This window comes from Strongylocentrotus purpuratus, unplaced genomic scaffold, assembly GCF_000002235.5.
Source record: "Strongylocentrotus purpuratus isolate Spur 01 unplaced genomic scaffold, Spur_5.0 spur5_scaffold_1, whole genome shotgun sequence".
NCBI lineage: Eukaryota > Metazoa > Echinodermata > Echinoidea > Camarodonta > Strongylocentrotidae > Strongylocentrotus > Strongylocentrotus purpuratus.
Window position 1 is genome coordinate 51748216 of NW_022145594.1, and position 22105 is coordinate 51770320.

Genomic DNA, 22105 nt, shown 5'->3' on the forward strand with positions numbered 1-22105 from the left:
AGGGTGGAAGAAATAACGATTTCATTTCTAGTAATTCAACTCTAACAGCCCCCACCCTCTCCCAATCCGACTCCAAAACGGGGAAAATGTAGATTATTTAAAAGTCCTTTATTGAGATTCTGTTCTCAAATCAAAGACTAACTGAAATTAGTCTTTTGATTTAGGTTTTGATTTAGGCATATTATGCCTTCTGAAAAATTTTGTTTAGTTTTCTGGCAGGAATTTACTTTCTTGCACTGTCACTATACATGTCAAATTTATATTATATTATATATATAAATATATATATATATATAACATAATCAACACCAGAGTATATGTATACTAAAAGCAGCAGCTTAAATATATAGAAACAAATCATCCATACTGCAGGGTTTGCCCCCCCCCCCCCCCCACCACCATATAGAAACGATCTGCCCACATGTTTCATCACTCCATAAGAATGGTGGAACAAATAACGATTTCATTTCTAGTAATTCAACTCTAACATCCCGTACCCCCTCCCGACCCCAGAACAGGGGATATGTGAATATTAAAATGCCCCTATTGAGATTCTGTTCTCAAATCAAAGACTAACTAAAATTAGTCTTTTGATTTAGGCATCTTAAGCCTTCTGAAACATTTTGTTTAGTTTTCTGGCAGGAATCTACTTTCTTGCACTGTCACTATACCTATCAAATATATATTATATAACATAATCAACACCAGAGTAATATACTAAAAGCAGCAGCTGAAATATATAGAAACAAATCATCCAGGGTTTGCCCCCCCCCCCCCCCCACCACCATAGAAACGATCTGCCCACATGTTTCATCACTCCATGAGAAGGGCGGAACAAATAACGATATCATTTCTAGTAATTCAACTCTAACATCCCGTACCCCCTCCCGACCCCAAAACAGGGGAAATGTGAATATTAAAGTGCCCCTATTGAGATTCTGTTCTCAAATCAAAGACTAACTGAAAATAGTCTTTTGATCTATAGGTATGCTTTCTGAAAAGGTGTGTTAGTTTTAGGACAGAAATTCACTTTCTAGCACCGGCAATACCTATTATAATATATATTGTTTGAATATAAATACATGATTTTATCATCACTAAAATCTTTGTAGGCCTATATACTAAAAACAGCAGCTGAAGTATATAGAAAAATTGGGCTAGGGTTTGCTCCGCCCCCCCCCCCCCCCCGCATCCTAGAAACGATCTACCAACCTTTTTCATCACTACATAAGAAAGGTGGAACAAATAACGATTTCATTTCTAATAATTTAACTCTTATAGCCTCAAATCAGCTTTCAATTAACATAAGAAAAAGGGGGTCATAGGGGACCAACGGGCTATAGAGGATGTGGATAGGGGTCCCTCCACCCTCCCTCTTTTGAATCTTCTTCTTCTTCTTCGGAGTACTCCTCAACGTTCCGTAAGGAACCAAGCGAGGAGGAATGGTGCGCACTGTCTTGCTTAGTTCTTATCGCTTAGAACAAAGGGTGGTCACTCTATTAGGAAGGTATACGAAATAACTGTTTAATATCCTGTCCTTAAATTCTTACAGCCCCCCCCCCCCCCCCCCCCCCATGCAAGACGACACGTAAACGAGAAATGTGTAGATGACAAAACGTCCCTTATCGAGAACAGAACTATAACAAAATTATTAATTTTTGTTTTGTTTTCTAGCAGGAATTCACTTTCCAGCCCTGGCATATTACCTGACAAATATGAATAGATATATATATATATTTATGTATATATATAGTACTGAATACTGAAGATGGAGTTACTCTTTACTTTTTACACTTTTGGTACACCTGATCAGCTAAATGTCACAAATAGCGTCTGCGTATGTTTAGACTAGAGAATGTTGTTATCACCTGACTTGGTTACTCAGTACCGACCCGTGACGCACAACTTCATAAGCCGTGAAAAATCTCTAGTCTACGCTGTTTTAAGGTAAGATTTGTTTCTGTTTTTCCTTTGATTTACCAACAAGAAGCATAATTTTCGTTTTAATCATTAATTGGCCCTCGGAACTATGTGATTCTGCCCGCGGCCCGCAGTATGTAACTATATACAGCCTCTAGCACTGGCTCTAGTACTAGTACTAGTAGTAGTAGTGAATACTAGCAGAGGCCAGATAGCCTGGTGCTCCGGCCGTGCCAGGGCGGCTAGGCCAGGCGTGGCGTAGCTTAGCTCACTAATCATGCTAATCTGCAAATACCAATCGAGTCGTTGTTTAGTTCGTACAGGATTCCCATCTTGACAACCTCTTTGTCTTGTAAAATAATGTTGTAGTACTAGTTTATGAATGGGAGTGCACCTAGCACTGCATGTAGCTCGAGCTCGACTGATTAATAGACCAAAAGCTTCACTAACTAAGTTCAGAGTGTCCGAAGAGTGTGATATCGTTGTTGGTTGTTCTGCTATAAACAATATGGACTTTTGCATGTTGAAATAGTGGACTGCTACGTGTGACGTCCTTTTAAAAGTACCTTAAAAGGATGTTACACGGAGCAGTCCACTATGTCGACGTGCAAATCTAAAAGTCCCTAATAGTAATACTAATATGTCCACTGCACTGACTGCCTCTAATACTAGTAATAGTAGAGTCTATGAAGAGACTGACTGTAGTGACAGTGTGTTGTACGGGTAAGTGGATGTATGTACTGTAGGCCTACATGTAGGTGCAATGCAGTTTGTGTATGATTGCCATTCACAAAGAAGACGAAAAATACATCGTCAACGAAACATAGTTAAATCTTTTGTCTACTCTGTTTGTTGCTACGGCAGGTCGCCATTGAAAACTAATTTGTTTTCAAAGTTTTTTAACAATATCATCAATATTTTTTTCCAAATTGTTTGTTTACAAAAGACCGATATAAAAATCAATATCTACTTTATAGACATGCTTTATCATTTCCATTAATTTTTCAAAGAAGGGCATGTTCATTTCACAGTTCAAAAAAGCATGGAATAAATCTTCTCTACAGTTACATGTTTCACATTAGATCTACATCAGAATTACTAAATTCCCATAAAATAACATTCTTTTTACAGGAATCAATTATAAATTGTCTTAAAATCAAATTGTTTCAATTTAGTTTCCTTTACATTCATCAAATTTCTTTGGAAGATCTTTTTCCACTTTAAATGATCAATTAAGTTTGTCCCTTGCTAGAATATGATAAAATACCCTACTTGACACAAATTCCATTCGTTTTTCCTTTTTACCAATTTGTATAGTGGGATTTTCTAACAAAATAGATTCTTTTAAGTTATCAGAATATCAGTGCAAACTTTTGGTATTGCATTTCTCAAATAAAACAAAAACAAAAACAGTGCTGTCACTTTTGCTTTTTATTTTTAATTTTCAATGGTTGTTATCAATTTTGTCATCGATATAAATATCTTTTACAAAGATTATGTTACTCACATGTAGGTACCACTCTCTATAGAAGATTGGCTGTTTTTCATGCGTAATAGGCCTATATTTATTATACCATAAATCTGATTTTCCAAATGAATATAATCCTGTTTCACAATATCATTTATATATGACCAGGCTTTCATAATTTCTAAATAAAACCTTGGCAGTTTGCCGACAAAATATTTTTTCTATCATGTTTCGACAGTACAATTCAAAAGTAAATCGTTGAGACCTCCTAATGGTTGGAAATATAACATTGCAAAGTCTTTCCAATAACTTTCTGTGTCATCAACTATTCTTCCAAGCCTATTTCAACCTGAAACTATGTATTAACTTGTTAAAATCAATCATTCTTATTCCATCATCAGTATAATCTCTAACTATCATTTTTCTTTTCACTTTGTCAACTTTTGAATTCCTTCCAAAATTGTATTTAATCTTTTCTATTTTTTTTTACAATATAAATTTGGTACTGAGCAAAACATAATCAGATGAACTATTTGACTAATAAGCAATGTCTTAATTATGAGAACTCTTTCTATAATTGTAAGTTTTCTCTTCCGCCAATTGTCTACTATTCTCTGTATCTTTTCTAATTTCATTTCCCAACTTAATTTCACCACTAAATCTAGGTCTGTGTCTATATAAACTCCTAAGTATTTGATACAGCCATCTTTCCAAAGAAGGCCAAACGCTTGAAAGTTTCATTTATGCTGAGTAGGGCCCACCCATTTCAAAATTGTTTTATCTTTATTGAGCACTGGGCCAGCAATGCTTCCAAATCTGCCTAATTCTTCCAAAATATATTTCACAGATGATTCTTCTCTGAAAAATATAGAAGTGACTGTCATCTGCATATTGCACCTCTTTTAGTTATTATACTTTTTTTTTTAAATAAATACTAATATGAACAAGGATAACATAAATTCTAGTACCTGCACATGCATTTCTCCAGTATTTTCATAATGTTTCTCAAATGTATTTCCCACTAAAAATATTATGTGACATTGGGCTTATCAAGGTAATGATCAATTTAATATTTCAAGAACATTAATCTTGTAATGGAGCTTGTAAATAGTAAGTCACAAATGTGAATATTATTCAGATGATTTACATGTAAATTCCAAATTAGGACATATTATGAAGTTTTATACACTAACTCAAGGAACCTCAGTAGACCATCTACCGGTAATGTGAATGATGGATATATTGATACTCTTGAATTTTCATTCTCTAGCTTCCTCTGAAACATGGAGTCACAAATTATTCAATAAACAAGGTTATACTTTTATCCAATCCAAATGTATGTTTTGAAGGGGTATGTTAAATTCAGATTCACCTAACATTACTGTATAGAGATGGCATTAAACTCATTCAGATGATTTTGAATATCTTTTTATTGAAATCATCAATTATTGACCGGCGCGATTTTCCAATTTTCGGGAGCCAAAAAGAAGAAAAACAATTATTGCTCCTCTTCCCCCCCCCCCCCCCCCCCTCCACCGCTTATTCACTGGCTGGCTTTTTCGCCGCTAAATATTCTCTCATGAATTGGGCCCCCTCTTTGGCCCCCTCCCCTGCTGCTGGCTGGATCCGCCCCTGGATACATTTATATGTTGATTTGATTAGATTGTATCTTAATGAAAAATTAAATAAATAAATGCATGAACAAACTAACGAATGATACATGTATACCTGTTATCAGTCATGAATTTCAATTTTGCTTTATCGCTTTTTTGAATTTGAAAAAGTTTGTTACCAAGATCATAGAGCAACATAATTCAGGGTTATTATCACTGATGCATATATATACACACTGTTGCTCGTACAATGTATCACATCTTTGAGATGCTTTTAGCAAAAGTTTATTGGAAGATGTTAATATCATAATTTGCATACGTGACATGAATTTCTTTAGCTTTGTCAAAGTAATTTTCGATAGTTGGTGTAGCATGTAGACATATTGATCAATAAATTACACATCTGTACTGAAATATTATACGAATATGTACTTCTTGTGATCCTGTATTGTGTATGATATGTTAAATATTTGATATATTTTGATTATTCTCAAAACACATATTCATTTCCAGAGGAGCAGGCAGATACTTGGTCACTATTAAGGCAGAGGCGGCACAAGGTGACTGTCAAGATGAAGAAAGAACTGCATACATGTGTACTCCACTGACTGGGACAAGAGGCTTTGATTATCCTTTGACAACGTGGTAGATCAAGATGATCCAGTATACCACTAGCAGCCAATCTATGAGGTATGTAGTATGTACATGTATATGTAGATAGATTTTAATTACTAGGAAACGTTGGACTTAAGAAAAGATGAGGGTATTTCAGACTCCTGCCCCATCATCTTAACCATTTTATTTTTTATTGATGGTCTATTACCTGCTGCATGTACTCTAGCTCTTCAATGAATACCTACTTAAAAATGTATGCCTCCGGAACATAATGTACTAGTATGCTCATGACCATTTTTAATTTGTTTTAAACTTATACATGTTTACTTTGCAATGAGCTATTACATTTACCTGTTTTGTATTATTGTTTCTCAATAGTCTGAATACAGTTAGTCATAACAGGGGAATGAAATGATTTTTTAAGGAGGCAGTTAACAAAGACATATGATTTTATATAATTAGAGTGATGGGAGATGGCCATTATTTTACCATGCATCCTCTTTTTTAAAAAGCCTTTTTGATAGCTACATTATATTTTCTCAATTGGCATGTAATTTTTGAAAGCAAAGCAGATTCCATAAAGAGATAGCTATGTGTACTATCTTTGTTACTAAATTTTGTTTTTTGTTGTTAGATGAATAATCAATACTTTAATTAAATCAGTGCCCAAGTCTATTTATTCAAAAAAAAAATACAATCAACGTATTACTGTATGTTCAAAATCTAAAGATTTCTGTGACCCAGTTCATTTGCAAACTTTTAAAAAATTGGTTACTTGTTGGTAGTAAAATAGTATGCTATCAGTATTGTAAGAGATCCATTGTACACCTACTGTAATATGATATCCAAGATAAGTTTGGAATAAATTGTGCACATACTTAGCATAAGTCTTGCGCATAATTGCGAATTTGCAATTGATCGCAACTGAACTTTCTAGCAATGCCCTAATAGTAAGAGAGAGAGAGAGTACTAGAGGGAAGAATAAAAGCTAGATCTAGTTAATTTTATTTATTTCTTAAAACTTTAATCCTAACAAAATCCTAGGAAATTTAGGAGACTAGTGGGCGTGGCAACAAAGTTGAGTTGCAATCAATTGCAAATATCAGTTGCAAATTTCGCAACTGTCTTGAATCGCCCTATTATTCTATTACATTTTGTAGTAATATGTATTTTTTTTAAATATGGTAATGTAACATACTGAATATAAAACATCGTTTAGTGTTGCGAATTATTTTGTTCCTTGTTCATATTGTTGTCTTTTGATGTTATGCATTAACAGGTAAAGGGTTACTTAAGAAATAACCATAAAATGTCACTCATGTAGTGACCAATTCTTGTGCTTTTTCAGTTTATTCAAACTGCAGTGTAAATTTTGGACAGCCTTACAAAAATGTTTAATATACCTCCAAACATCTCTTTGTAAAAACAATTACAAGGAATATATAACATTTAAAAGTGAATTGCATAACCATAGCATGGTTTAGATGTATTCTGCTAGTTTGAAACATGTGTTGGAAACACCCTTCCTAGATAAAGATAATTGAAACAAAGAATGATTTTCACATTTTATCTGTTAGATATTTTATAGACATTTTAATGAATCCTACACAAAGAAACATAACTGTTGTCATTGTTCATACTGATCTTGAGACCAGAAATCAAATGAAAACTCTGTTCTTTTTTCTCAAACCAACAGATTCCATATGGGATCCCATCAAGTACAGGGTGATGCTGCTTGACACATGCACTGAGAGGGACCTGGCAGAGGCTAACGGCATGGCTCTTGGTTTTTCTGAAATGATGATGACCAAGTACACCTGTAGGAGGGTCTAGAGAAAGACAACCATGTGTAAACAAACATGAAATGAGAAGGTCTGCAGAAATTTAATTCAGAAGTTACAAGGGGAATTGAACCAAACGATGGAGTATCTAGCAGAACAGACACTTTCCTTGTGAAGAAGCCCACATTACAACAAAGATGCCGATTTACAGAAAAACGTCAAGTACCCTGCAAAAGAAATATGAACTCTAATAAATATTTTTTTCTTTCCTATCATAATGACATAGTTATATCAGGAGTGACAATTACCAGCGGGACAATCACCCCCTCAGAAAATTACCCCCAAGGACAATACCCCCCCCCCCCCCCCCTGAGGACAATGACCCCCAAGGATACCCCAAAATAAAAGTTTTAAAATCTGTCTTTATAAAAACCAACTTCTTATCAGGGTGGATCCGGGTGGTTATTTTCCTGGGGGGTGGTTGTCTTGATACGGCTTGGCCAAAGCCAGTGGGTAATAATGAGGCACTTTGCTATATATTTAAGTGGATGTACTTAATATTGCATATCTTGTACTTCTCATTTTTTACTACAGTTTTTGGGGCAATTTTTGTAACTGCTACTGCAAACCAATTTCCCTCTTGTTGGAATCATGTGCTTGTTCTAATAAAGGGATCGTTTAACAATGTTAAATCTGAGATACACGGCCCTACGTGCTATCAGTGTCTGTGATATGGTGTTAAATTGAAGTCCTAAAAAAATTGCGCTTCAAAATGATCAAGAAGTGCCTCAAAGAATTAAAAATCTTTGAGTGATCGGTTTTACCATACTCTTTTCCCCCAATAGATTGTAGTGTTATGAAAACAGTTTAGCAAACGGTTTTCAAAATTTGTAATTCCAATCATAAATATCTTGATAATCAGACAGGCAATCGGCTTGTAAAAGTCCTGGGGTTCCTGACTGACCTAAAGGTCTATAATTATCATTGCAGCATGAGCTAAATCCAGAATTTTGTTTCAGAATCTGAGACAAAGTTACCGGATCCCTTTAAATATTGTATGGTATTGTAGCTACACAAAGTTTTAAGTATAACTTTAATGTTGTGTGTAAAACTAGTAAAAACTACAGATTTTACAGTGCTATATAGAGTGCAGATGGATGCATAATATTCAGCTCATTTGAGTTAAAGCAATTATGTAGCTACATGTATGCATCCTTAAAATTAGCAATTGGCAATGAAAGTTGCTAGTTGGAGATGTTGGCTCATGCTCATATTCAATTAACATTGTCCTAACAGGTGTGTCTTTTAAGGGTAGTATATTCATGTACATGCATGTGTGTGCATAACCTGATACACTTTAACCAAGTTTTTTTCTTCAACCATAAATATCCTAAAATCATATAGAGTGATTTTGAGTTATTTTCCCATTACATGCAAATCCAAATTCTGGGGAATGTGTTCAACTTTTTTAGTATTATCAACAACTTGGTAACTAAGGGAATCCTATCATTGACTCCTTCTAATCAATACTCTATGTGTAATATCTTTTGGCAATGCTAGCAAACCTATATTTCATTGTTCATTGCTGTTTACTTTCTTTTTGTTGTTTTGTGTAGATTTTCCCATTACCGGTAATTGAATGAACAAAATAAGCCTTAATAAAGCAATACAATTTCCAAATTTAACATTTTTTAGAGGACAATCACCCTCTTTGATTTTGGAAGCAACCTTATTTAATTCTTGATTTAATATATTTTTCTGCCACCTCTTTGTGATGCTTGTGTGTATATCATTGAGGATAGTATAGCAGTATAATGCAGTATAGTTTCAACCATATACCTTAACTAGCTGTGGTTTGAACATGATAGAAGTATACATGGTGTCATCCTTATGTTCTTATGTAGTGTTTTACAGGTTATGGTGTGCTTAAAAGGTTCTCTTTCATCAGTCTGAATACAATATCACTAATCATAGATATACAAAGTGTTAACAAATAACCTTGGGCATTGCAACATGAAACCATCTCATCGTATGTACATATACATGTAAATACATATGATTATATGGTTAACTTTCATATAATTATGCTATATCCAGTACATGTATTTGCTCATTTAGTTTCTCTCAGTTGAAGGATTGAGCATTCAACCATACTATTTCTGTTACATTTGCATGTACACAATAACCAAATAAGATCCCTTATACAAACATGAAGTATCTTATAGCTCATGCACAATTTGGTAAACCCTTGCCCAACCAGTTTTTTCGCTTTCTCTAATATTGCGTTGAGAGATAGCAAGATGATCACCATTGTACAAGTTCCTCGAAGTTATCCCCTCCAAAAGTTTAGTACTGTACTAAACATATGAGAGGTGACAATTATAAGTCCTTGGTCATCATCTAAATTCCTTGATGGTTTCCTTTTTTTCGGTAACCCACTAGTTAAAATCTAGGTAAGTTGTTTGTATTCAAATGTGATCAAGCGCCCACTTCATACTTATTATTTACTTTGCCTGGCCTTATTACCTGATGTGGTATGTTTCAGGTGATGCCCCATCCATACTTTGGGATAATACCTGACTGCAGTTATGCCTTTTAAAGTTTAAATGTGTAACAATGATTGCATGTAAAGTTTTAAAGATGTTTACAGTATAGCTTCTGTATTAGGCTATATATATGACCTGTGTATTATATTGTTAAATGTATTATTTTGATGAGAAATTCTATTTTTATTTTAGGATAATACTGCAATATATATATATCATTCAAAGTATGCAATCAGTTTATTATATGTAGGTTATGCTGAAATATAATAGCCTAATGAAGAAAGATTGCCATGTAGTTAATATGATTTCAGGAGCACAATGGTCAGTTTGCAGTGATTTGACATTTGCTCTAGGCTTTTTTTTAATGAAAAATTTTGGGTTAGGGTTCAGGTTTGATTTTTATTTAGTTAAAATTTAGGGTTAGAAATGGTATGGGTCCAGGGTTGAAGTTAGGATTTCAGTTAGTGTAGAAAACTATTGTTGAGCAATTTTGGTATGAGCATGTGTCATACAACCCAATTTGTTCTCAGATTTTGTAGGATATAATCATGGATTGCCCAAACAAAGTCTGTTTAATTTGTGCTTTATTTTATTGTTTAGACGTGTTTAGTTTGCACGTTTGTTTCCCTTACTGTGTGTATAAGTGAGTTTGAGGCACTGTATGTTGTAATGAGGGCTTTCAGTGATGTAGCATAGCAAGAGCGTGAGTTTGAGTGCACTGGAGCGAATTGGAGCGGGCGGTAGGGTGTCGTAGCATCTTCTTTTCACATTCCCTTCCCCTTTTTCCTCTGTTTATTCTTGTCCTTTTCTTTTTCTTTTCAATATTTGATCAAGTCTCTCTTCTACGCCGGAGAGGGGAGGTGGGGGGGGGGGGGATGATGATGTGTGTTGGATATGTGTTAAGGGGGCAATACATATAATTATCTTTGTCCAGGAGCGGATGCAGCCGCCGGAGAGGATGGGGGTCCAATTCGTGAGAAATTAGTGTGGGGGGGGGCGTTAAATTATGGTTAAGGTAAAATTGTGGTTTTTCCTTTTTTTTTCAGGGGTGAGGGACGGTGCCGCCCCCCCTGGCTTCCACCCTGGATCCGCCACTGCATGTGTCAAATGTAAACTGAAAGCATATTTCATAAAAAGTTGCATTTAGTGTGAAATAGATTGGATAAAGAGGTCAATCTTCATCTATTATTGTTCGCCTATTGTTCCACTTTTGGAAAGCTGGATTTATTGGTCATCCAAAAAGAGCTGATTGGTTGAAAGTAAGCCTAGTTGTAACCCCGATTGTAACCACAACCCTTGTCCTTACCCTAACCCAAATCCTGGTCCTAACTCTAACTCTCACCCAACCCTAGTCCTAAATCTAACCCTAGTCCAAACCCTAACCCTAGCCCTAACCCTAGTCCTATAACCCCCTCCCTGGTCATAACCCTAATCATATTCCTAACCGTATTCCTACCCCTAACCCTATTCCTGACAACGACCCAATTCATAATTATGGATGGTTGATTATTCTGCAGTGATGTCCTAATAGTGGGTTTACGTGGTTTTCTAAATAAAACGCCCCTCCTCCTATACGTCCACTTCAAGCATATTAGTGGGTATGTCTGTTGTTCAAAGATTGGGGTTTGTTTGTTTGTTTATTTCATTTTAGTACGGTGACATACTTCATCCAATGGCTGTTCTTCGGCATGACCGTGCATATAAAAAGCATTCACAATTTTACAAAGAAACATACATTATATATTAACATGATTTACATACTGAGTTAAATAAAACATACACATAAATATACAAATAGGTTGGAAGGCGAGAAATCCAAACAAGCCCTAATTTAGAAAAAGAATACGAACAGATTATATTTAAAAAAATAGAAGAAAAACAAATCACTTGTTTTTGTTTGCTATTAAAAGTCAAACATGATTACAAATATTATAAACTGCTTATAGTGGTATGGTTACTTGTATAGGTTAAGTTCAAAGTTTAAACAGGGTTATGATTATTTTATTCATAATTTGGTTTATACCGTCTGGTTTAGGGTCGGGGCCTATGAATAAGCTATGGAATTGGTGGGGGTTAGAGCAAAATTGGCGATTCGTGGCTAAGTTTAGGGTGTTAGCGTATAAAAGTTATGTTATAAGAGTTATGGATAGGTTTGGGGTCAAAATTATAGATATAGGTTTATCTTTAGTTTCAATGAGATAGTTTTGGTAAAAGATTCATGAAAACATTTTGATATTGGCTAAAGAAAAGGTAACAAAGAAGACGACGACCAAATTCTAAAACAAGAATGAACAATGATGATTGAACAAATGGAAAATAATTACGTTGAATTATTTGCAGATTTGACACCATGCACCACATATAGGCATGAAACAATCTTTCAAATGAATTAATTTTCAAATGAATTAAATAGACAAGTTTTAATCCTCTCCTGTTCATGGCGACAAAAAGAAAAAATGGAAAAGTACAAATTACGGCAGCCATGCAGGTGTATGAATGAAATCATAAATACGCATGCAGTTTTAGATAAAGATAGATTGCTATTACTCATTATTAATAATGATGTGCGACAATTTCCTAAATATCTATCTGCAAAACTAAATTATCTCACCTACTGTATTAAAAAGGCAAATTTTAAGAAAAGTAAGGGGTCTTGCTCAGTTTCTTCGGATATTTTATTTTAAACTGTACAGCGACAGAATTACGAGACTCTGCACCGCTGCCCAAAGTGGAAAAAGCCCTCTACGACTCTTTTGCAACTAAAGCAAATAAAGAAATTAAACTATGATCAGTAGCTTATAGTCTTCTTTTTCAGGATTGTTTACCATGTAAGCATTATCTGAACTTTTCATTACGAAGCGTTACGAAAAGTCAGACTTTAGCAATATCGGCAGCAATGTACCATATCAAACGTTGACTACCAGGTCATCATAGATACATTGTACAATTTTATTGTGCATGTTTATTGTCTTAGCTTAATGAAGAAGAAGAAGACGACGAAGAAGGGGAAAAAAGAAAGAACCACAAGAAGAAAGAAAGACAGAAAGCAAGAAAAAAAAATGCTATGTATATATATTTTAAATAGCTGCATTTCACAAATTTCTGGAACATTTCTTGGACGACTACGGTGATTATAATTTGTTCATCAATGCCAATCAAACTTGCGTTAATACGCGACTAATATGATATCTTTCTCATCCCAAAAATGAAAAAGTCGAGATTCTTTATGTTGACTACCGTCTCGGGAGACGGAGAGAGAGAGAGAGAGAGACAGACAGACAGAAACGGGGAGGGGGCGATGATGATAACGATGGTGATGGTGTAATGGGGATTCTTAAATTTTCGTTGATATTGGTCCGGGGTAATTGGTAGTTCATAATTCATTTTTCTTATACTTATTCATCATATTTTTTTATATTTAGTTTTACTGCAGTAAATTAAGTCGTAACGAATACCCCCCCCCCCCCTCCGGGAACGGAGGTATCGCATGCGTGTTCCCAAATCTCCGGCTCGATCGTATAACAAAGAAAAAGATCTGCCCGTATTGACTTTACACACTGGACTTTTGCTGAAAGAGGGGGGGGGGGGGTGCTAAAAAGGCTTGTATAACAAAGAAAAAAGATCTACCCGGCCGTATTGAATTTACACACCGGACTTTTCTGAAAGGGGGGGGGGGGGGGTGCTGGGAACACAAATATGCGTACCCTAAATAACACTTTCTTTCATTTTATTTTAAGGGGGAAAAAAAAGAATAAGAAAAAAAGAGAGAAGCCTATATTTAAATTATATTTTTGATACTCTTATTTTTAAAAAAAAAAGAGAAAGAAAGAAATTAATATTAAAAAGAAAGGCGTTGGTGATAATAGTCAGGTTTTGACTGATTGCCATTACAACAAAAAACAACAACAACAACACTGAGGGGAGGGGCCGGGCCAAAAATAATGAAATTGAATGCACTTGGGGGTAAGTTATACAACCACACCCCTACTTAGCAGCCGGGTCGCATTTTGTAACCATGAACTATTCAAGCCTATAGGGTTAGGATAAGTAATCTTACCGTATCCTGATTCATGAAACGTTTCTTGGCAGAAGATTGCATGCTCATTACACTCTACTCTGTCCGTTTTGATGGGATCAGGAGTGATACATCCGAGTTAGAGCAACTACATGTGATATATACGGAGCCCGGGAAGGGACATGGTAAAAATATTTTTATCTCGTTAAAACGAGATAGTTATCTCGTTTTAATGAGATAGTATCTCGTTAAAACGACATAGTATCTCGTTTTAATGAGATAGTATCTCGTTAAAACGACATAGTATCTCGTTAAAACGAGATAGTTATCTCGTTTTAATGAGATAGTATCTCGTTAAAACGACATAGTATCTCGTTTTAATGAGATAGTATCTCGTTAAAACGACATAGTATCTCGTTAAAACGAGATAGTTATCTCGTTTTAATGAGATAGTATCTCGTTAAAACGACATAGTATCTCGTTTTAATGAGATAGTTATCTCGTTTTAATGAGATAGTATCTCGTATAAGTCCATTGCATACTGGAACCGGGTGGTCCCTGTATTAACCCAGATAACAATACGACGTTACGCCAACGTGGGGCCAACGTAAGCTGTTACGTTGGTCCAACGTCGCCAACATGATGTTGGGCCCACGGCTTTCTTGCCGGCGGGCCAACGTTGGCCCGACAGTGACAAAATGACATTAAGCCAACATCGGGCCAACGTTGTGCCGACCCCTATCCGACCATATGTGCCGATGTCCTCCCGACATTGAACCAACGTTATGCCAACCTCTTTTCCACCGTATGCCGACGTCTTTCCGACATTGGACCAACGTCGTCCCAACCCTTTTTTAACCATGTGCCGACGTACGACCAACGTTATGCCAATCCCTATCCCACCATGTGCCGACGTTGTTCCGACATTGGATAAACGTTATGCCAACCCTTATCCCACCATGTGCCGACGTCTCCTCGACATTGGCCCAACGTTATACCAACCCCTTTTCAACCATGTGCCGACATCTCCACGACGTAGGACCAACGTTATTCCAACCCCTATCCCACCATGTGCCGACGTAGTTCCGACATTGGACCAACGTTATGCCAACCCCTATCCCACCACGTGCCGACGTCGTGGGCTGTTACGTTGCGCCATCGTCGCCAATGTGATGTTGGGCCAACGGCTTTCTTGCCGGCGGGCCAACGTTGGCTCGACAACGACGAAATGACATTAAGCCAACATCGGGCCAACGTCCCCCGACGTATGACCAACGTCATGTCAACCCCTATCCCACCATATGCCGACATGGGACAAACGTAATGCCAACCCCTTTTCCACCATGTGCCGACGTCTCCCTGACGTAGGACCAACGTAATGCCAACCCCTTTTACACTATGTGCCGACGTCTCCCCGACGTTGTCCTAACATAATGCCAACCCTTTTCCCACCAAGTGCCGACCCCTCCTCCACCATGTGCCAATGCTAGACCAACGTTATGCCAACCTCTTCTCCACCATTTGCCGACGTAGAAGCAACGTTATGCCAACCCGTATCCCACCATGTGCCGACGTTGTACCTCCCCTTTCCAGTTCATGCCAACATCCTTGTGACATTACCAACACCAACTCAAAAACATATTCACACCAACATCAGTCGTCCGTTCATAAGAACATCGTCAAGATCATACTACATCGGACATGTACAATCATTCAAACACATGCATCACAACGTGACAAGAAAAAGCCAAGTAGTTAAAGATTGGATTAAATAAATAAACAGAGCAAAATCCACAAAATGAAGATAGTAACAATTTCATCAAAATTAGACTGAATTTGAGAAAAGTTCATTATAGAACTCGACTTAGATCCCTCTGGAAGATATGTATAATAACAATATTGAAGCAAGAGGGACATGTTATTTTAATTTCGTCATGTCTATTATCTTGTACATTTTAATCACTATCAAAACTTGATAACAACTTATTTGTCCCATTTTAATGAAAAGTTCACCATCTTGCTTCTTAGAATTTGCTCTGAATACATCCCCCTCCCTCCAAAACAAAAGAACAAGGAAAATAAACTGATTTTGTGATAAAACATACTTTATTTTATGTGTAATAAACAAACTGTTGTAAATGTGAATACAATTATTGTACATCTTTCTTTTGTATTTTCGTGAATTCGAAAAAGATGTAAACGTAGTTTCAAGTTCAAGGTATCTCAATGTGTCACAATATAGGCCTACTATCAATGAATGCTAGGACGATAGGAGCTGTTATAAAAATGAATTGTCGCTTACACGTAACACAACATAACATACTGAAATTCATTGTACGAATATAATAAACAATCCTCACAATTTCCCGAGTAAAACAAAAAAAAACTTTCTGGCAGACGAACACGATTGCTTATGACAAGATTCCTCTACATATGTACAGCACAAAAATATAAAGAAATTAATAAAGTGTCCACCATTTGCATGCCAAGAACTAGGCAATTAATGTAAACAATGTTCCATAAAAAATTAAAAAAATAAAATTCAGAGAAATTGCCAACATTTTTTATGCTTAGGCATTTCAGAGATGCTGATACATTTCGTCGCCATATCTATTGTTAACACATCTACAAACTTTTTTTTTAGGAGGGATAGTATACATTGCTTGAATGTGTGAAGTAAAGCAATCGCTAAATGTTTATATAACAAGAGAGGAAATTTGAAAGTGAAGTAAGAAAGAGCAGAGCTTGTAAAGGGAAAAACACAAGTTTCTTCACTCTGATATACCACTTTCAATATTTCTTTAAATTGAGAAGAAGGTAGTACGAAAAACATTCAGTCACTTAGATATATGAAACATTTTTTTCTTACCTTTGAAATTCTTTATAGCATGCATTTAGTTGACACGTTATACAGGCATTCAAATCAATTACGATCTTCTTCGACTCATGGTATAGCTCTCTTTTTAAAATTGGGCCATTAGTGAAATTTCACCACAATAAATAACAAGTAAAGATGCATAGCACACTATTTAATAACAAAAGTAATTGTTTATGTTTATGTACAAAACATAATGCCTGCAGAGCTGGCTAGCAAGCACCGTAGCTTGCCTAAGCGGAGATCGTTCTTGATATAACATCACTAATCCTTTGGTCAATCATTCCGAGGAACTCTGAGAATTTTAAGGGCGGGGTCCACCATTAGACGAGCAACTTGGAGAGGTTTTCAAAAAATTGTAAAAAATATAAGGAGGCATTTATTTATGAAACAATTGTTATTATGTTGCTTTAAAAGGGTCTTGATACAAGACATAAAAGTTTTAATTTCCTAAGGCAATGGACCTTTAAAGAATGGGTTAGTCGGAATCAAAATCTTGTCTAGCTTGTGGTGGTACAACTTCGACATCTGTGGCAAAAAAGAAGAAGAAAGAAACCAAACAAGATTTAAAAGCAGATCATGGAAACATCACCTTGAAATAGTATGGATATTCATCAAATAGTACGGCATTCAAGGGAAGTAGTCTTGGGTGGCACATCCTCCCTAGTTTTGATGAAATTTCATGGATAGAAGTACTTTGTCATGAAAATAACTTCGTTCAAACTTTAGAGCGAATGACCCAGACGTATGGAAATTAGAAAGGAATGGATTTCTTTTATTTTTGTCTTGTTTAATTAGAATAGCATCAAACACTCTTCTTAACAAAGGAAATATTCATTTGAGGTAAAATGGCAGTAATATTCTTCAATAGAAAGAACCAATTTATAGTATCTGTTTGCTCAGTGTTGAGATGCTTGATTGATAACAGTTTAACGCCCCTCTTAAGTGTTGGATCCCAAAATTAGCCAAAGAATAGAAATATATATGACTGGAAAGCCAATACAAAACTAGACAACTTTGCTGGACACAATTTTTCTTCATAACGATTGCAGAAAAAGTTACAGCCCTTTGAATTAGGAGTGTCTGGCAGAATGCGGCAAAATTGTCACTCCCTAAAATAATGGGGCACACAGGGGTTTCATGGTTGGTCGCACAAAGAGTTACAAATGTGGAAGATGTAAACATGGCCATGAGGACGGAAAAAGCTGCAGAGGATCCAAGAAAAATCATTCAGGAGTGCATGGAGGCATGGCAGAGAAAGATGGGACATTGTGTAAGACTCCAGTGGGATTGCTTCGAAAGGGAAAACTCAAAGTCTGTAATTTGGGTATATATTTCTTTTGTGATATCAGTCCTGGAACTTTTCTGACACACCTCGTATATCTGTTCCACTTACTTGGCATCTGTGGATAGCATCCTTGAAGAAAATGCCTAAGAGCAGGTTGGTGAGTTGAAGGTTAATTCTTCTCAAATGCTGCCTCAATGTTGCCAAGGAAAATGCTGAAAATGAAAAAAGGAGGGAACAGTGACGACTAATGATGCATTTTTTTTTGGGGGGGGGGGGCTTAGGTAGTGACTAACAATTACCTACATTTCTTGAAATATAATAAAATGTTTAGTCTTTCTGTTTTTTGAAGAGGTACATGTATGAACTTACTATAATATGCAACTTGTGAATAATTTACCTGTTGCTGATTCTCACTTGCAGAGAGTTTGAATTAAGTTACATTGAGCTCCTATCCTCATGGATGATTCCTATAGTCATACATATATCGGTTACAATCTGAAAATGCATTTTTTTTTAAAAATACATGAAACATTTCATTATTTACTTCAATCGCATTATGGTTAATGTCACTACTCCAAGCACTGCCATTTATTTCATCATTGGCATTGAATTGCCAGTGACAGCTTACCATTTCCATAGTCTAGTGCCATAGACTTTGTACATGGTGAAGGTATACACATGGAATGAGAGGTGAATCGAACCACACTTTAGCCCCTTTCTTTTATCTTTAGAACAATCTTAAGACATTTATTGAGTTACATGCATGATTAAAAATTGTACATCCATGGGTAGAATTTTGAATGATTCCTGCCAAGTTTGGTTACATGTGATCATGCATTTTGACCAAAAAAATTGATAAATCTGTTCCCTTTTCCATTTAGCCCCCACCCCTGATCCTAATGAACCCACCCCTGATGAAGGTGACAATAGCTAATCTTGAGCCTTCTGTTCATTGAGCTTCAAATCAATCCCAGAAAGTCATACCTGAATGAGATTAGCTGGGTGGTCAATGCTGTGCTGGAGGCTAGGGTGTGTATGCATGGGTCACAGCTGCAGAAAACACCCTACAAAAATTGTGCCTAAAAAGAGAATTTAAGAAAAAGTCAGTAAGTGACCTGTGCAATTAATACCCATATCAGGGCTGCACAAGAATTAGGTCATAAGTTTCAAGAATAAGGTTATGTGCCAACTAATGCCCAGAAAATTGGATTGTTTAGGTCTATCCTAAAGGTACGCTACAGCTCTAAGAGTCTATCAGTTCAGTACGTACCATCTACAGGTCCTTTGGATTCAAAATTACTGAGTCTGTACTCTAATATTAAAGTAATCAATAGTCTGTCCATCATCAAAGGTGTTCAAGTCTAAGATTGAGAAGAGCCACCTACGATTCAACTATCTATTCTTTGCGCCCTCTCTCATCTGCTGCAATCATATACCAACTGGTCCAGCATCGTATACATCCAGATCCAGAAATCGTTACAAGTGTTTTCAAAACTTTTTCCTAGAACTTACATTCCATTACCCCTCATCTTGCTGCCTATTCTTCTATCTAATTTAATTTCTTATTTCAATTCAGTTTCTTTTTTTAACACTTACACTGAATAGGATTATAAGAGGAATTATCTTACTTGGAAACTCTGGATAGAACCCTTGTCCTTGTCCTTCAATTGGTGAGCTGAGCCTGAGGGATATTTCTTCTCAAATGCTGCCTCAGTGTTGCCGAAGAACACGCTGAAGACAGAAAACAAAGAAGCAGTGATGATTAGTGAGGCAATTTTTTTATTACCAAAATCATTAGCTATTCTTTTATGGAAGATGGGAGATGAGTATGTGGTCCATGCATGGATGGACCATATACATACATGTATGATATAGGGTCTAGAGTCTACTCCCAACTAACTTATATAGATGTAGATCCTACACATGTATTAACACTTATGTATGACATTAGTTTAAGTTTGTCGATGTTTTAGCCAGGCATTAAGTTACTGAAGAAATACAATGAATACAAAATTAAAATATTGAAAACACAATCAATAATAATAATAATCCGCTTTTTTATAGTGCTTAAGAGTAAGGCATTAATACTGTATCTAAGCAGTTTACAGATTATTATTACCCCGTCCCCGGTCATCGGATTCAATCAGGATTGCCCGCACACAATGTATGCACATTCTCCACTCCCTGGGGGAGTATTCCAGCCATGCATGCAGTCTAGGTCTAGTCCTTATTTATAATATTTCAAAACTTATTGATTTTCTACACTCGTAGTTACTAGTACAATAAACCACCCCTGCAGGCATGGGGCTCACTACGTTAGCCCCATGGTGTATACCTATCTAAAACGCACAGGCAACAGTGTTTTTCCCCCCAAAGAACTGGTTAAATAAACTTTTCATGCACACTGGTTTTTGTTTATTAATCTTACTTTGCATTTGTCAAGTAACTATTTCAGCAACATTTAAACATTAAAATATTGTAAATTTACTGAGAAAAAAAAAAAAAAATAATAATTTTATCAAATAGCTCAACATGTTAGCAATGAAAGTTAATATGAAGACAGTAAATTTATTAAATAAATAAATCCTCTATTTTTAGTGCTTCAACATACTCAACAGTGTTGCACTGATGTTTTTTTATTAGCCTCTAGATACATAAATGTAAACATTTTGACAAAATCCCAGTTACTGTTAATGTTATTACATGGCTAGAAGTGTAAGGACTAAGGGTGACAATAAACCTACTAGTAAACTGGTACCTAGCAAATAATTTGAACAACATAGTCATAGAATCTATACTGTGGCGGAATCAAGGGGGGGGGGGGGGGGGGAATCGGCCATGGCCCTCCCCTTCTCCTTTTTGTTTGCTTGTCAAGGAATATTTTGGGTAGATCTAGACTAGATCTAGATCTAAACAGACACTTGAAAAAGCTAAGGATCATTTTTTCCACTTTTTTCGCTGGTCAGCGAATTTTTCTGGTGCCTGATGAGGCCCTGAGGCTGAGCAGACTTCGGCCTAGACAGGAATAACCATCTTTCTGGGGGCATTCTTTTGACAAAATGACAGAGCTCAGAGGCATTTAGAGAAGCCAGATATGCAATCTCAGCGGATCCAACCGTCAACGCCAAATAGAGGCTGATATTTCGGTCCAACTTCGGCCCTCCCTTTTGAAAAATCCTGGATCCGCCGCGCCGCTGAAATAGATCTAGATCTATACTAAGACTAAGTTGCGGTGTATTGCATATTGCATAGTTGAATCTAGATCTAGACTCTACACACTAGACATCAATAGCCGTGGAATATGAGGTTGTTTTTTTTTTTACAATTCTGACATTTGCTTGCTTTTTCCTCGTATATCTAGACCTCTAGACTAGTCTAGATCTATACATACGAAAATTCCACACTTCTACTGCAATGCGAGCACGTAAAAAAGTAACGTCTAGATCTAGTTTACTTTGTCTCTAGCTTGCAAAATGACCACAGCCTTCCCAGCAGGCCAAGCCCAAGGCCAGGGTCCCAGACCCAGACCGCGGAGAGCCTGAAGCGTCGGGCCCCAGAACAGGGCGCTTCCGATGGGGACTGCAGTCTGCTCATTGAGCAGTCTTAAAATTAACGTTACACAGATCTAACGTTAGAACTGATCGCGAAAAAGAGCAAATCTGTTAAATTAGCTGTTTGTTCACTTTTACATTGAATGACCCGGCCATAAATAAGTAAAAGAAGTGAACTAACCTTCAATCCTCGCGATTGCAACCGGCAACTTCTGGTTGAATTCAGTCGATCTACCGTAGACGTAACTTAGTAGTACATACGTACAAGGCCTGGCATGGCATGGCCGCCTGGCTATATACGCTATTACTGCATGCATTAAGCAGCGAGCGCGCTAGCGCCAGCGCGCGCAGTCTAGTCTAGCCCGCGGGTATTATGTTGTTAACCCGTGGACTACTGAATTCTCTCACTCCCATAGGCTTAATACAGGGACCA

General features: G+C 36.5%; 2 long non-coding RNA genes across 3 annotated transcripts; one reads left to right on the forward strand and one right to left on the reverse strand.

Annotated features, from left to right (window-relative positions):
* The first annotated feature begins 1833 nt into the window (after positions 1 to 1833).
* LOC115921216 lies at positions 1834 to 7764 on the forward strand. Its single transcript, XR_004062821.1, has 3 exons — positions 1834 to 1947; positions 5515 to 5691; positions 7313 to 7764. It is a non-coding gene; the product is annotated as an uncharacterized LOC115921216 (long non-coding RNA).
* An 8324-nt stretch (positions 7765 to 16088) lies between these two features.
* LOC115921217 lies at positions 16089 to 21977 on the reverse strand. 2 transcript variants are annotated; one of them, XR_004062822.1, is made up of 5 exons: positions 21854 to 21977; positions 19750 to 19852; positions 19106 to 19200; positions 18230 to 18333; positions 16089 to 17361 (listed from the first exon to the last, which is right to left on the reverse strand). It is a non-coding gene; the product is annotated as an uncharacterized LOC115921217 (long non-coding RNA). The 2 variants fall into 2 exon arrangements; XR_004062823.1 differs by having other exon boundaries at positions 18208 to 18333.
* Between the last annotated feature and the right edge of the window lie 128 nt (positions 21978 to 22105).